Source organism: Zeugodacus cucurbitae, chromosome 2 (genome assembly GCF_028554725.1).
Source record: "Zeugodacus cucurbitae isolate PBARC_wt_2022May chromosome 2, idZeuCucr1.2, whole genome shotgun sequence".
Lineage (NCBI taxonomy): Eukaryota > Metazoa > Arthropoda > Insecta > Diptera > Tephritidae > Zeugodacus > Zeugodacus cucurbitae.
In genome coordinates, this window is record NC_071667.1 from 54,098,800 (window position 1) to 54,113,181 (window position 14,382).

Genomic DNA, 14,382 nt, shown 5'->3' on the forward strand with positions numbered 1-14,382 from the left:
CTGTTTCTTTAAATCTAACTTTAACTGTCAAAGAATTTGTTTTAAATATCAATATCAAAGTTACAAACTATTAACAACTTATTTCAAGAGTATATTAATAGTTTATTATAGTGAATAATTAATAATTCCAAATGGATTTTGGTTTTTTTCCAACACATTTTCACAAACATGTATTCACACTGAAAGATATGTACCCGCACAAATATATCTTCTCATATTAAATCTACGAAACTTCCTTCTCATCTCCACAAGGCGTCATCGCAGTAATAATGATGACAAATTGCCGAAAATGCCTGCAGATTACTTACTTTTTATTCAAATTTTTATTAGAAAATTCCAAATGGTTAAGTGTCAGAATTGCCGTAGCAATGAAATATAGAAATCATTATAACCGAAATGTGGGCATTTGCCTCTTCTTTTCGCGAGTTCTACCATTTAGGACTATACATATACATATGTATATATTTAGGTAAATGTATGTTGAACGGCATAAGAAAATATAAAGAGCACATTTGCATATTTTTCCAACCATTTCGAATGCCACACAAAAATTGCAAGGCAAGGGTTCATTTGCCTCCTAACTTCCTTATATGCATAGTATGTGTGAGTGTATGACATTCGAACAGTACTTCAACGAGTTGATTCTGTAGCTGCCGAATACCATACCACATCATTAAATAATCGCATTTCTAGTTGACTATCATTCTTTTTTTTTTCTTATTCAACAGACAATTTTACTTTTTATGACCCAAAAATATTCTCGGCACTTTTTTTGGTAATTGTCACAATGCATGTTTTTAAGAGCCTCGTTTAGAAGGATATTTTGTGCTTTTTATTTATTTCTAATGGCATTTAACATTGATGTTCGCTCAGTACTCACACCAAATCCAAATCCTTTGCGGCAGAAGGGTCATATATAGCACACACTTAGATATACATAGATGTTGCCGAGTGCTCGTTTGTTCATTGAAAAGGGAAACTTGTTAAACAAGTAAAAGTTTGGTTTGGTATGGATGGCAGCATAATATGCCATTTACGTGTCGGAATGCAGCTTACGCCTAACACCAACGCACGACGAAAAGTTAACGAATGACAAAATTTCTCAGAATATGTATGAAGGATGTCCTCAAATATCTTCATAATCTTTTTGTGGTTAATAATTATTCTATTTGTATGTAGGCGAATTTCCGTTCTGAGATACGTCTATACATATGTATGTACATTAAAGATTTTCTATCAAATTTGGTATTTATTAATGTTGTAGCGACCTCTTGATGACATCCTTCGGAAATGCCGAAATGAAGTGTTTAATGAATTCATATTAGTAATCGCATACATTTTAACATTGCATTTAATTAATTAAGTAGAAAAAATGAGAACAGGAGTTATTAGAGATTGCTTCAAATTAGTAATGACCATCCAATATAGATTTTTACTTGAAATAAATAATGTTAATTGAGTATTTATTAAAACTGGAAACTGTAAAATTAGCTCTAAACTAATTTAACTAAACTAGACTGTTTGAATTATATTTTTATCTCGTCCCTTCTGGTATTGTCTTGGTATATTCTCCATCAAGATTTATACACTTTTGCATGCGCTCAAACCAATTTTCGAAGCACTTTTTTTGAGCCTTTTTTTGAGCGATTGTTCAACGAGAACAAACCTTTTTTACGGCCAGGTGTGCATGCAATATCGAATGTATGCTGGTGGGAGAAATGCTTAGGCATGCCTCTATCTGAAGGTATGTTACCTGACGGTCTTGCATTATCAGTTCACGTACGGCATCGATGTTTTCTGGCACAACGGCTGTTTTTGGACGACCTTCACGGAATTCGTCTTTGAGCGAGCGTCGGCCACGATTGAATTCGTTGTACCAGTTTTTCACAGTGCTATAGGATGGTGCTTCATAGCCATACAAAGATTTTAGTTCATCGATGCACTCTTGTCGCGATAATCCACGTCGAAAGTTGTGAAAAATGGTCGCACGAAAATGTTCACGAGTTAATTCCATTTTTTGGACGAGATGAATTTTTTAATTGCCTGTAAATAAAAAAATACACGATTAGATGACAAAACGTTCTGAGTGATGTTATGTGTGACTACTAAGAAAGCTGGTGATATCGAAAGAACTAAAATTATAGGAAAATATTTTCATAATATCCCTGACAAAATATTTAATAGATGGTTAAAGTCAAGTAATCAAGATAAACATACGTTTGAAGTATTTGGATTAACTCTGAGTGATTAAGCAGTGAGTCGAGGCAACACAAACTCTCATATAAATCATTATCTGAAAAAAAATCAATACAAGTGTGATAAACGCTCTGTAAATTGGATCATGTTCCTATTTGAAGATCACCACTTGAATTACCTCCTTATAATTTAGTAAACATACAGGAAACATACAGATGACGTATTCAAAGAAGATGAGAATATGAGGACGTACCCATCCGGATCCGGACGGTTATAATGTAAGTCTGGTCCGGTAGTTCGAATGGTTGCATTATACCTAACTCCGGGCAGTATATCTCCGCGCCTACCCCGTCCTCCATTTTCGAGCCATCCGTAAATATGTTTAAATTGCTGCGTGCAGGTGCTATGCCCTTACGCCAGCCATCTCTTTCTAGGTTAACTTTGAACCTTCTTTCCCATTTGAAAGATGGAGTCAGGTAGTCGGTGTCCGCCAAACTGCCATTACCCACTGAGCTATGCCCAAAGGTTCTATACTTAAATTCTCCTGCTGTCATAAGGCGCCCCGCCGATTTAGCCGCGCTGTTTTCAGCGAAGAAATCTATAGGCGGCAGGTTTAGAATTATTTCAAGAGCCGCCGTTGGGGTGGTTCTTAGCGCTCCCGTTATGCAAATAGCCGCTGAACCCTTTCCATTGGCTTTCGATACGTTGATTTCCGTGCGCCTGTCCACCACACTAGAGCACCGTAGAGCAGAATCGGTCTTACCACTGCTGTGTAGTACCAGTGCATAAGAGAGGGAGAAAGCCCCCAGGTAGTACCCAGCATTTGCCTGCACGCATATAAAGCATTGCTGACCTTTCTTACTCTCTCCTCTACATTGTACTTCCTCAGCAGTTTGCTGTCCAAGACTACCCCCAGGTACTTGGTACGGTCCTTGAGAGGGAGTTCTATCCCATTTAGCGAGGGGTGTCTCCATGTGGGAATTTTGTACTTCCTCGTAAAAACAAGCAAGTCAGTTTTCGCCGCATTCAACCCCAAGCCTACGTGAGTTGCCCAGCTCAGCACAGTTGATTGATAGTGGTTTGAGAAAAGTTTAATCTGAAACTAAAAAAAAATAAATATTTGTTATATTTACCTGGAATACTTAGAAATTTGGCTCCTAGTTAGTAATGGAGGATGGCAAGACTAATGCAGAGAAACCTCTCCTAACGAACACCTCCTTTGAGCGGATATATTTTCATGTTTCTAGTTAAATTTTTAGAACAAATGACCCGCTCTTAGGCGAACAAAAATCGCTCGTCTGTAAATGTCCGTCTAAGAGAGGTTTCACTGTATTGATTATTCAACTACAAAAATCGCTCGTCTGTAAATGTCCGTCTAAGAGAGGTTTCACTGTATTGATTATTCAACTACTAAATGAAATTAGTGACAACAATAATGTTTTTTATAAAATATCTTTAATTGAGACTACGAGGTACATATTTACCTTATTGTAGATGTCCTGATAAAGAGACTGAGACCGTATAAATCTTTTATGAGTTTATGAATGAATTGAAGACAAAGAGTTTATTTACTCCTGCTGGGTTTAGTTATACCATAGGCTCTTGAGCAATTTACATTTCCGATGACAACTGCATTGCTCGATTTGCTGAAATTACTTACATATATGATTCTCATAAATAACTGCTCAACTGAAGTGTATCTTGTCCTTTCTCCAGGACCAACAAAACATAATTTCCAAATGCAATTTTTGAGACTTTATATTGTTGATCTAGCTTTGTTTAGATAAGATAGTATAATCTTATAAGCTATTTTGACCAAATTTAAGACATTTTTGCAGAGTAGCTTGTAAATTAGCTTCAAAAATCAGTTGAAAAACAAGTAAGAAAGGGCTAAGTTCGGATGTAACCGAACATTATATACACTTGCAATTTATTTATTGTAATTTCTGGACCGACTTCAAAATTTTCGCCACTAAACCACATCCATTCTTTTTAATTTCGCTAAGTAAACGCTCATATTTATTGATATATACGGTATAACCCACCCGAAGTTTGCAAATCATAATATTTGGTATATGATACATACCTTAACGTAATTATCCGATTTCACCAATTTTTGGCACAGAAGAACAATATTATAAGGGAGAGTTATGGACCGTTTCGAAAATTGTTAAATGTGTGATGCCAAACCTTCAACGTTTTATTTGTGCAAAGTTTTGCTCCGATATCTTTATTGATTCTTGATGAAAAGTGAAATAATCAGATGGAATGATGATGGATGAACCGATTTCGCCCATTTTCAACCGGTAACAGAGTGTCAAGAAAAAAAATATTTACCAAATTTCAAGTAGAACTTGAGATATGATTTTTCGCCCAAAAGTGGGTGACGCCGCGCTCTTTTCCGTATCTTGTACCAATCAAAATGTTACATAATTTAGTGTCCACGACGTATTTCGTTAGTGTATTATAGTGTGCATGCTGTATGATTGGAAATGTGTCCTGTATAGTTAGTTTACATAGCTTTCGTGGTTTGCGAGATATTTACAAAAAATTATTAAACATATTGTGACAAACTTGAAATCTTTTAATGTGTCATTTTACTCTGGGAGTACCTGAAATCTGCAACGTAATCATCTCACTCACACACTTCTCCCCACTTTGAGATGATTACATTTTAAATTGAAACTAAAAGCAAACACATACGTTACTATGTGGAGAACAGCGTTTATGCAAAAGCATTTCAAGCAGAAAATTACACTTTGACATTGTCTGCACACACCCAAAGTCAATCGTCAATCGCAAGCACACACACTTCTTCGAAATCTATCCACTTTTCAATGCGTTCGCTTGCTGACAGCCACAACCGACCCACTTATTGGCAATAAACGTCGTTACTGCTGCCAAACAACAACAACAACAATACAAGAGCGAAGCGTTAAACGACACAGCAAATAATAAGCAAAACGCCCACACCATGGCATCCCCCCACATCTCCCCTACGACCCGATGTGTAGGCAATGTTTAAATATCAACGCATATTGTGTAGCAAAGTCACCCTCTTCGGCGTGCGCATTGAGATGCTACATTGGCGCACACAAGTATCATGACAGTTCATTGAGACGCCGGCGGGCGGTGAGTGGGTGAGTGGATTGAGAGAGAGAGGAACGAGTGGAGCGGCAGTGTGTGGGTGGAGGGAGTACCAGCACAGGCGTGCAAATGTCTGCGGGTGACAAGCTAAACACCAAACAAATTTTATTTGGTGTTTTCCAATTTTGCTCCCCACCCCCCATAGCCAGCTGAAAGTCAATGTATAACGGTACTTTCATGTTCTCCCCTCCGATTTTGGTAACAGGATTCTCGTTTATTGGGTGATTGCTCTCGACCAGGCGACATTGGCAAGTGTTAAGGGTTGTGGTTGTTGCTTTATTGTTGTTGGTGTTGCTGATGAAAAGACACAGACAACGGTGACAGGCGACAGAAGGTTGTTTCGTTGGTTGAGTGTGTGTGAGCTTGTGCAAAAGTGCGTTGAAATGTTTTGGGTTTGCAGTGGGGTGTGGTAAGAGCGTGTCATAAATATTTGCCGTTAGCTCGTTCGGTGTTTGAGTGTTGACAAATTTATTTAATAAACTTGCGGTTTGTGTGATGCTCTCAGTGCACGAATGTCAATAATTTGACAGTTAATTCGAAATTAATCAAATGTGGGATAGGGTAAGATGTGCAGAATGGGGCGGTAAGGGCGCACACACTATAAAATATTTGAATTTTAAATATAATTTTTTAAATTCTATACATGAAGGTTTTCCGAAAAGACAAGACTGAAAGGGAAATATAACACATTTCTATGGTATTATTAAACAAATATGTAATGGATGCTTTATGTATCTTCCATCTTCTTTTATTTTCTGTGATTAAACCATTTTCATTCAATATCTGGAATATGATTGATAACATTAAAATTAAAATTATAAATTTATCTTAGGCGAAATATTATGCACTTCCTTGGCTTGGTCACAACCGCCCAATGATTTATTATAACTCGATAAGAGTCTTTGTTTTTGTTGGTACTAGGACCGATCTATGGTTCGGAGTAGTGGTAGAACACATATACAACCAGTAGATTAGTAGTAGTAGAAAGTAGACGTTGATGCTTGTGCTCGAGATTGTAAGGGATACATCTTCAACATCTGTGAATATTGGAGCTTTGTGATACCAAAAAACACTATTTTCGATGGAGAAAGACGATCGACACGTATCGATAAAGCGTTTAGATGCATTTCGTGTATTTTTTGCTTACATCAGTTTAAACCAATTCGCTAGGTTCGCCAAAGACCTGCTAAGATGTTTCAACCTCAGTCTTGCGAATAGAATGAAGAAGGTAATAACTTGTTATTTCCAAATTGCCTTCCTCGATAGAGCTATGGCAGTTTGGGTTTGACAGGATTCCTAACCACACCGCAAATGAGAAGTGTTAATGAAGTTGCGACAAGGTGAATCTTTTAAGAGCTGGTAGTTTAACTGATGTCTTGGTTTCCTCTCTGCACCTAAAGGAACTTGCAATCCGAGCAGAAACTGATTGTTAACTATCGTCTACCGAGCTCGTCAGAATTCCTTGAATCCAGCGCTAGAACGCAAAAGGACAACGGAGCCCCTGCCCGTAATCAACCTGGTGAAAAAGACAAAATTTTTTTGCGCTCTGCAGATTCCGCTGTGACCCGTCACTCAAATAAGTCTGATAGTGAAAAAGCTTGATATATTATAATAAGCTTAAATACTCAAAGCATTGAGCACACATTCAACGAGTTCAGGGCCACAATTGCCGCTCTACTACTTAGCTCTCCGAAGGATGCTCCATTTCGAACCAGTACATCTGGCGCTACCTTAATATCAGTCTCTTTTGCTTGAAAGACAATGCTCCGTACAGAATAATCCCTTCCTAACCTTCTCCCAAAAATATCCGTCCATCCGTGAAAAAACTAGCTTCGCCTCTTCGTCCTGATCACATGTTCCTCCTGCAAATGTGTGTGGAGAAGCAGCTGTCAAGATTGAGTGATGCAACGCAATGAGCGATGTTTTTAGGCGTGCAGACAATTTCCGAATGTCCCAGCTTGGAACTCTACATATGTATGTATGTGATTGGCGTCGCAACCGTTTAGCCGGTTATAGCCGAATCGACGATAGTGCGCCACCTCTCTCTCTCCTTCGCAGTTCGGCGCCAGTTGGAGGTCCCAAGTGTAACCAGGTCGCTCTCCACCTGGTCCCTCCAACGGAGTGGAGGCCTTCCCCTTCCACGGCTTCCTCCGGCGGGTACTGCATCGAACACTTTCAGGGCTGGAGTGTTTTCGTCCATTCGGACAACATGACCTAGCCAGCGTAGCCGCTGTCTTTTTATTCGCTGAACTATGTCAATGTCGTCGTATAGCACGTACAGCTCATCGTTCCATCGTCTGCGGTATTCGCCGTTGCCAATGTTTTTAGGACCATAAATCTTGCGCAAAATTTTCCTCTCGAAAACTCCTAGTGTCGTCTCATCTGATGTTGACATCGTCCAAGCTTCTGCACCGTAAAGCAGGACGGGAATGATAAGCGACTTGTAGAGCTTGATTTTGGTTCGTTGAGAGAGGACTTTACTGTTCAATTGCCTACTCAGTCCAAAGTAGCACCTGTTGGCAAGAGTTATTCTGCGCTGGATCTCGAGGCTGACATTGTTCGTGTTGTTGATGCTGGTTCCCAGGTAGACGAAATTATCTACGACCTCGAAGTTATGACTGTCAACACTGACGTGGGAGCCAAGACGCGAATGCGCTGACTGTTTGCTTGATGACAGGAGATATTTCGTCTTGTCCTCATTCACCTCCAGACCCATTCGCTTCGCCTCCTTATCCATGCGGGAAAAAGCAGAACAAACGGCGCGGTTGTTGCTTCCGATGATATCAATATCATCGGCGTACGCCAGGAGCTGTACACTCTTGTAGAAGATTGTACCTTCTCGGTTTAGCTCTGCAGCTCTTATAATTTTTTCCAGCAATAGATTGAAGAAGTCGCACGATAGTGAGTCACCTTGTCTGAAACCTCGTTTGGTATCGAACGGCTCGGAGAGATCCTTCCCAATCATGACGGAGCTTTTGGTGTTGCTTAACGTCAATTTACACAGCCGTATTAGTTTTGCGGGGATACCAAATTCAGACATCGCGGCGTAAAGGCAGCTCCTTTTCGTGCTGTCGAAAGCAGCTTTAAAATCGACAAAAAGGTGGTGTGTGTCAATCCTCTTTTATACATATACCATACCCAATAAAAATATCAGTCTAATGAATGCTTGGTTAAGAAAGTGGCTAGATGATTCCATCTCATCTTTCTCTATACAGTTTGGACAGCTTGCACTTGGCAAGAGCTTTAGTCTAATAGGTTGCGTGCCAATCAGCACTCCTTTGATTGCGGAGAGGTGAACGAAAGAAGAAATTCGAAGGGCCTATTACGCTTCAATTCCGGCCGACGGCAAAGTTCAGCTTGTTGTCCAGCGTTTGACGAACTCACGCGACGTCTATATGTCCAGCGCTCGAGCACTTGTGGAACACTTATACTTTTCAATAAGTTTTATTTTATTTTCTCATAATTTGATTCATTTTGAGAATTGCAAAAGATCAAACATAAAACATGTAAAAGAAGTATCGAAGTAACGAAATAAAATGCAATTTGCTTACCCAATTCAAAGTCTTATTGTGACCGTGCGAAATTTCGGATGACCGAAAATTTCAAAGCAATTTACCAAACACATATCTAATGAGAGTAATGTAATTAAGTTTTAATTTAGTGCAATTCCTAACCAACCGTTTAATACACTTCACTACACACAGTTATTTTTTTTAACAGACCATATTAGTATATTTGTAACGGGGTAAACCGCATATGCACAGCGAGGAAGGTCTGTGAAAATGATTTGTGTGAATGCAGGTATATAACGAATGTTTCATTGTATGTGCACTTACAAATAAATACGCTTACAAATAAATACTTTAAACTCTCGACGACTCAACGACAGGGGTCACAAATTCCAAATATTCAAAAATGCTTTATAAACTCCTTTTACTTCCTTTCTGGTTGATCTAGTTTTTTTCACGTTTTGTTGTTTAGTTGTTGCTGGTTACATCTATTATTATGCATTTGTATATATATCTTTGTATTTGTATTTGTTTACCCATAAACGGGGGTGCAAATCGTGGTTTAATAAAGCGCTACAGAAATTTCACCATCTGATTCTGTGCTTCATTATTACTTTTAGTTTTTTTTGCTGTTGTTGTTGTGTATGTGTGTCTATTTGCGCTGCTGTACCCCCTCTCAGTCGCCATCACATTCACAATCATCACTCGCTGACTGTATGGTTCTCTGGTTGGCATCATTTGACTGCGCATCACTGAATCAATTGTCGCTGTAACGGATGCATTTAATTTATTAGATTTATGACACGGCAATTACAGAAACAACAAAGTTTTTTTTGGTTTTGTTTTTGTTTTGGTGTGGCGTACCGAAGGGGTGCAGCGGCACTTTGGACATTTCTGCTTGGTTTAATACCAGCAAGGGTTGCCGGAGTGGTGGACGAAAGAATTCGTGGTACTTATTGCCGGAGAAGGATAACAGTGGACGATTTTGAATAAAAAGCAACTGAAATAATTCCAAGAGATAAAGGCAATTAATTTTCAAATATTGGAATAAAAAATCTTTTGAATATAAATTGAAAATTTGCATTGATTAAGGTCTTTCAATGTGTTTTTTATGTTTTTGGGGACGCTGAATCCGAATCCGAAGTCCATTTAACTCCATCAGATCAGGATTTTGACATGACCCTAAAAAACAATATGACGAACAGCTTTTGTAAAAATGCATGGAATTCGCTTGAAACTCGTCACTCGGAGTTTCGGGTTCGCTGATTACGGTTTTGACGTTGCAACAAATATGGTTCCGGATTAAATTCGTTCATTTTGAAATGGCTCATCAAACTAAGCACAAATCAAGTAACAGCCGTCAAAAAGAGCAATTCCGAAAAAGTAATGGCCGTTGAAAACTATAGGTCTAAAAAACACCAACTAATCGGTCTAAATTTTAGAAAAAACAGCCTATAAGTATTTAAGTGGTCTGGCCGTGTTAAGAAATTTTGTCGCTGATTTCCACTTCAAAAACTCATGCTTGCATTTGCAAATTTTTTAAATACTTTCTGCGATGGAATTATATGATAGAAGGTGATAGTCGTTTACCGGCAATAAATCCGACCGTCGAAACGTTTTTTACACTGGGTCCATTCATCTCAGAAAATACTAGTTCTGGAATGATGTTTTGCGATTAGAAACAGTATTTAATAAAAAAATCTATTCAGAGTTCAGAAAAAAGTCTAAAGCTGTGAAATTAAGAGCTTGGTGGCCGAAGTGTTCTCTCAAGAAATCCATTAATGGATGCGATGTGTGGGAAGTGGAGCCGTCTTGTTGAAACCAAATATAGCTGAGATCACGAGCTTCAATTTCAAGCATCAAATAGTCGGTTATCATGCGACGGTTGCTGCGAACGGTGCCGAATCGACTGTCATATACAGATTATATATACGTTATACAGATTACTTTCCTTGTTCTTGAATAAAAAATCAGTTCGCAGAGGTACAAGGTACACTATATCATGACGGTTAAAAATTACCCTTAGGTGCTGAGTTCATCATATTCGATATCTGGGGTCTTGAAAAGTTATAGTCTGATTTCGACAATTTTTTCACAAGTGAAGCCACAGATAATATGTAGTATTTCATTGGTTCCTTATGTATACATTATTAAGTGAAGGAATCAGATGGAATTCAAAATTGAGTTATATGGGAAGTAGACGTAGTTGTGAACCGATTTCGCACATTTTCCATTCGTGTTATCAGTTTGTCAAGAAAGTATTATGTTCCATTGAAATCTGTAGAGTAGTTCCTGAGATTTGGTTTTTGATGAGTGGGCGACCCCACGCCCATTTTCCATTTTGTAAAAAGACTTGAATGCAGCTTCCTTCTGTCATTTCTTCTGTAAAATTTGGTGTTTCTGCCGTTTTCCATTAGTGAGTTAACGCACTTTTAGTACTTTTCAACCTAACATTTGTATGGGAGATGGGCGTGGCTATTATCCCATTATATAAATTTTTATGTGTATAAACAAAAAACCTATTTAAAAAAAAATATATATATCCAAATATGCACCTTCTTAGTGCGATCCTTTATACCAAATTTTATTTATTTAATTTTTCTAGCTTTAATTATGGCTTAGTTATGACACTTTATAGGTTTTCGGTTTGCGCCATTTTGTGGGCGTGGCAACGGTCTGATTTCGCCCATTTTCAATACCAACCTCCCCACGGTTCCAAGGAACATTTGTACCAAGTTTCGTCAAGATATATTAATTTTTACTCAAGTTATCCGTTGCACGGACAGACGGACGGGCAGACAGATATCCCGACCCTATATCTAACTCGTTTAGTTTTATGATTTACAAACAACCATTATGTGAACAAAAGTATAATACTCTCTTAGCAACTTTTGTTGCGAGAGTATAAAAAATATAGAAAACTGTCCAGTTTTTATTGATATTAAAAAGACAAACATTTATGGAAAAATTTTACTAACTTCCCCAATTACGTCGTTCAGAATTTTTTATGCCTTTCGCAATCATATTTGCCGCACTGTATGTCCGAAGTTCAATGTATTTGTATATTTTACATTTTCAAACATCAAATACAACGATAACGAGTTCGCGGCGCTAAACTTTACATTTGTGATGTAGCGAAAAAACGCTAACAAAAAGAAGGAAGACACTGACCGCAAAAAAGGAAAAAAACCTCGACTCACACGCAGGCACAATAAAATTGCTAACAAATTGTCACTGCTTTTCAAAAGCACCCAACACTTACACTCACGCATTCACTTGGTGGTGCCGCAAAATGTGGCAGGTCAATTTGATTATAAATAATTTCCTCTTTTGGTTTTTGTGCGCACTGAAATATGTTTTGGTGACAGTAATCTCCACGCGTTGGGATTAAGCGTGTGTGCAAAGATGCGCTCGCCTCAAAACCGAACACACACACATACAAACGTTTGGTATTCGCAGTTCAACGCTCAATTGGAGGGAGTGAGTGGCACGTGCTGTGCGGTGTATTATTATTATTCTATTTTTTAATAGTAAGTAACAAATTTAATTTTGATAACCCGTAACTTGGCAGCAGTACAATGACCCCCCATCCCAACACCGCCGCACTCACTCCTTTCTGAGCACTAATCTGCAGCATTTCATCTGCTTAAAAAGTGTTTGCGACATATGAAATTGTTGTTATCTCTTTGAATCGCCGTTGGTAACGTATTTACGTAATTTACAGACAATTCTTCAATGTTGCAGCTTGGCGCGAGGCACCCACTCACTGGGACTCGCTTAATATTGGCATATGCTATGATTTTCCATTACAACAACAACAATACAACTGGGCTTTATTGTTTTTGCTGTCAAGAAAATTTTGTATGTAAATTTTGAACTATTTGTACTGTTGTTGGTTTGTATGCACAAATATTTAATGCAAATCTATCTATGTATATCGTTTGTGTGCCGCGATGAATGCGATTTTAATTAAATTACAACTGTGCACTGTGTGAATTGTTTTGCATGAAATATTTATTATATATTCAAATCACATCGCAAACTCGTTCAATTGTTACGCGTACACCTTTCTACAAAAACAATAACAACAAGTGTTTGTTGAATTGGTATAATTAATTTTTTGTGCGTGTTCTCGAAAACAGGTGAATGAGTTGTAGACTCGGGTGTGGATTTGTTACATGATAATATTTGCATATATGTATTTATAGGAGTTTGTATGGAAGTATGGATGTTAGAATTTGAGAACTCTTTGCTTATTTTCGGTTGCGCATTCTTCGCTTTTCTTTATAAACTAAGTAAATTAAGTTGCTGAAAATATTTCGGAAGGTTTACGTGTGAATATTTTTCTAATTTTTAATTATAATTGCTGCTTCTTGTAAATAATTTCCACTTGAACAGAATTTGTAATTTAGATTTCTTAAACTGAAAAATTTAATGTATACAACTACTAAGAATTAGAGGGCAGCGAATCAATCAAATTATATTGAAAATACTAATTTTACACAGAAAAATCTTACCTACTGGACATGATGTAAGCTAATTTATATCTTTAGACACCATAGAAAGGCTAGTGTTCCACATATGATCCTCTAAGCCACCCGAAGCGTTTGAGCCCACTAGTTCATCATACGCGCGACTAATATAATCCCTTTCTAGCAGGGGCCATGTTTTCTATAAACGTTTTCATGTTTTATTTCAAGTTTTTATTTTCTATAAAAATAAATACTTACGATTTTTCATTTGTCATTTTAAGATTTCAATATTTGAACATTAAGGAAGGGGTCTAGGTTATCACTTTTGAAACATCGAATTTTTTTGTTTTATCTTATTGTTTAACATTTCAAGAATATGTCCTCAAAATTTTAATCCGATCTAAGCAATATTCTTGAAGTAATTGTTTAATTAGTCTCGGGGCCTTTAACGCTCTAACTCTAACAGCTTCGGGCGGTTGGGATTGCAGTGCAGCTTTAAACGCGTTTTTCTCAAAACTACTTTTTGGAAGTCCGTGTTCAATACCATTAGAAAACTGCTCGACCGATTCATTTCAAACTTGGTACACATTTTCTTCACATAAAATACCTCCCCCTTACGTTTAGTAAAATTATTTTTTTTTTAACATTAAGGGTGTTTCCCACCCTGAAAATGGCGGAAATTTTAGTCGAAAATAACGGTTCACACTTTAGATGGCCGCCAAAAATTTTTAAATAAAAGTAATAATAATCAGAGAACGTTGGGGGAAGATTTGTTTCAAATTTAACTAAATTGTTATGGTTTTTCATTTTCGGATTACAGTGAACACCGCAAATTGTTTTTTTTTTTTCAAGACGTCCTAGGGGAAGCTCTATCACAGGCTAATGGTTTAATATTTTTGCATGAAAAATTTACAGAAAATAGTCAAAACTATGCTCAATAATGTATAGAAGGTTTGAATAAAATTGCTTAATCGATATTTGAGATACAAAATAAAAAAAAGGTTTTTTTTGCGCTAAAACCTAGACCCCTCCCTTAATGAATTAACCACATCCAACAC

At 37.5% G+C, this 14,382-nt stretch overlaps 1 protein-coding gene across 1 annotated transcript in view; it reads left to right on the forward strand.

The window, feature by feature from the left end:
- Positions 1-14,382, forward strand: part of Tmem86a_1 (lysoplasmalogenase-like protein TMEM86A) — a 227,660-nt gene that overhangs the window by 73,664 nt on the left and 139,614 nt on the right. The gene's annotated exons all lie outside the window — the stretch shown is intronic.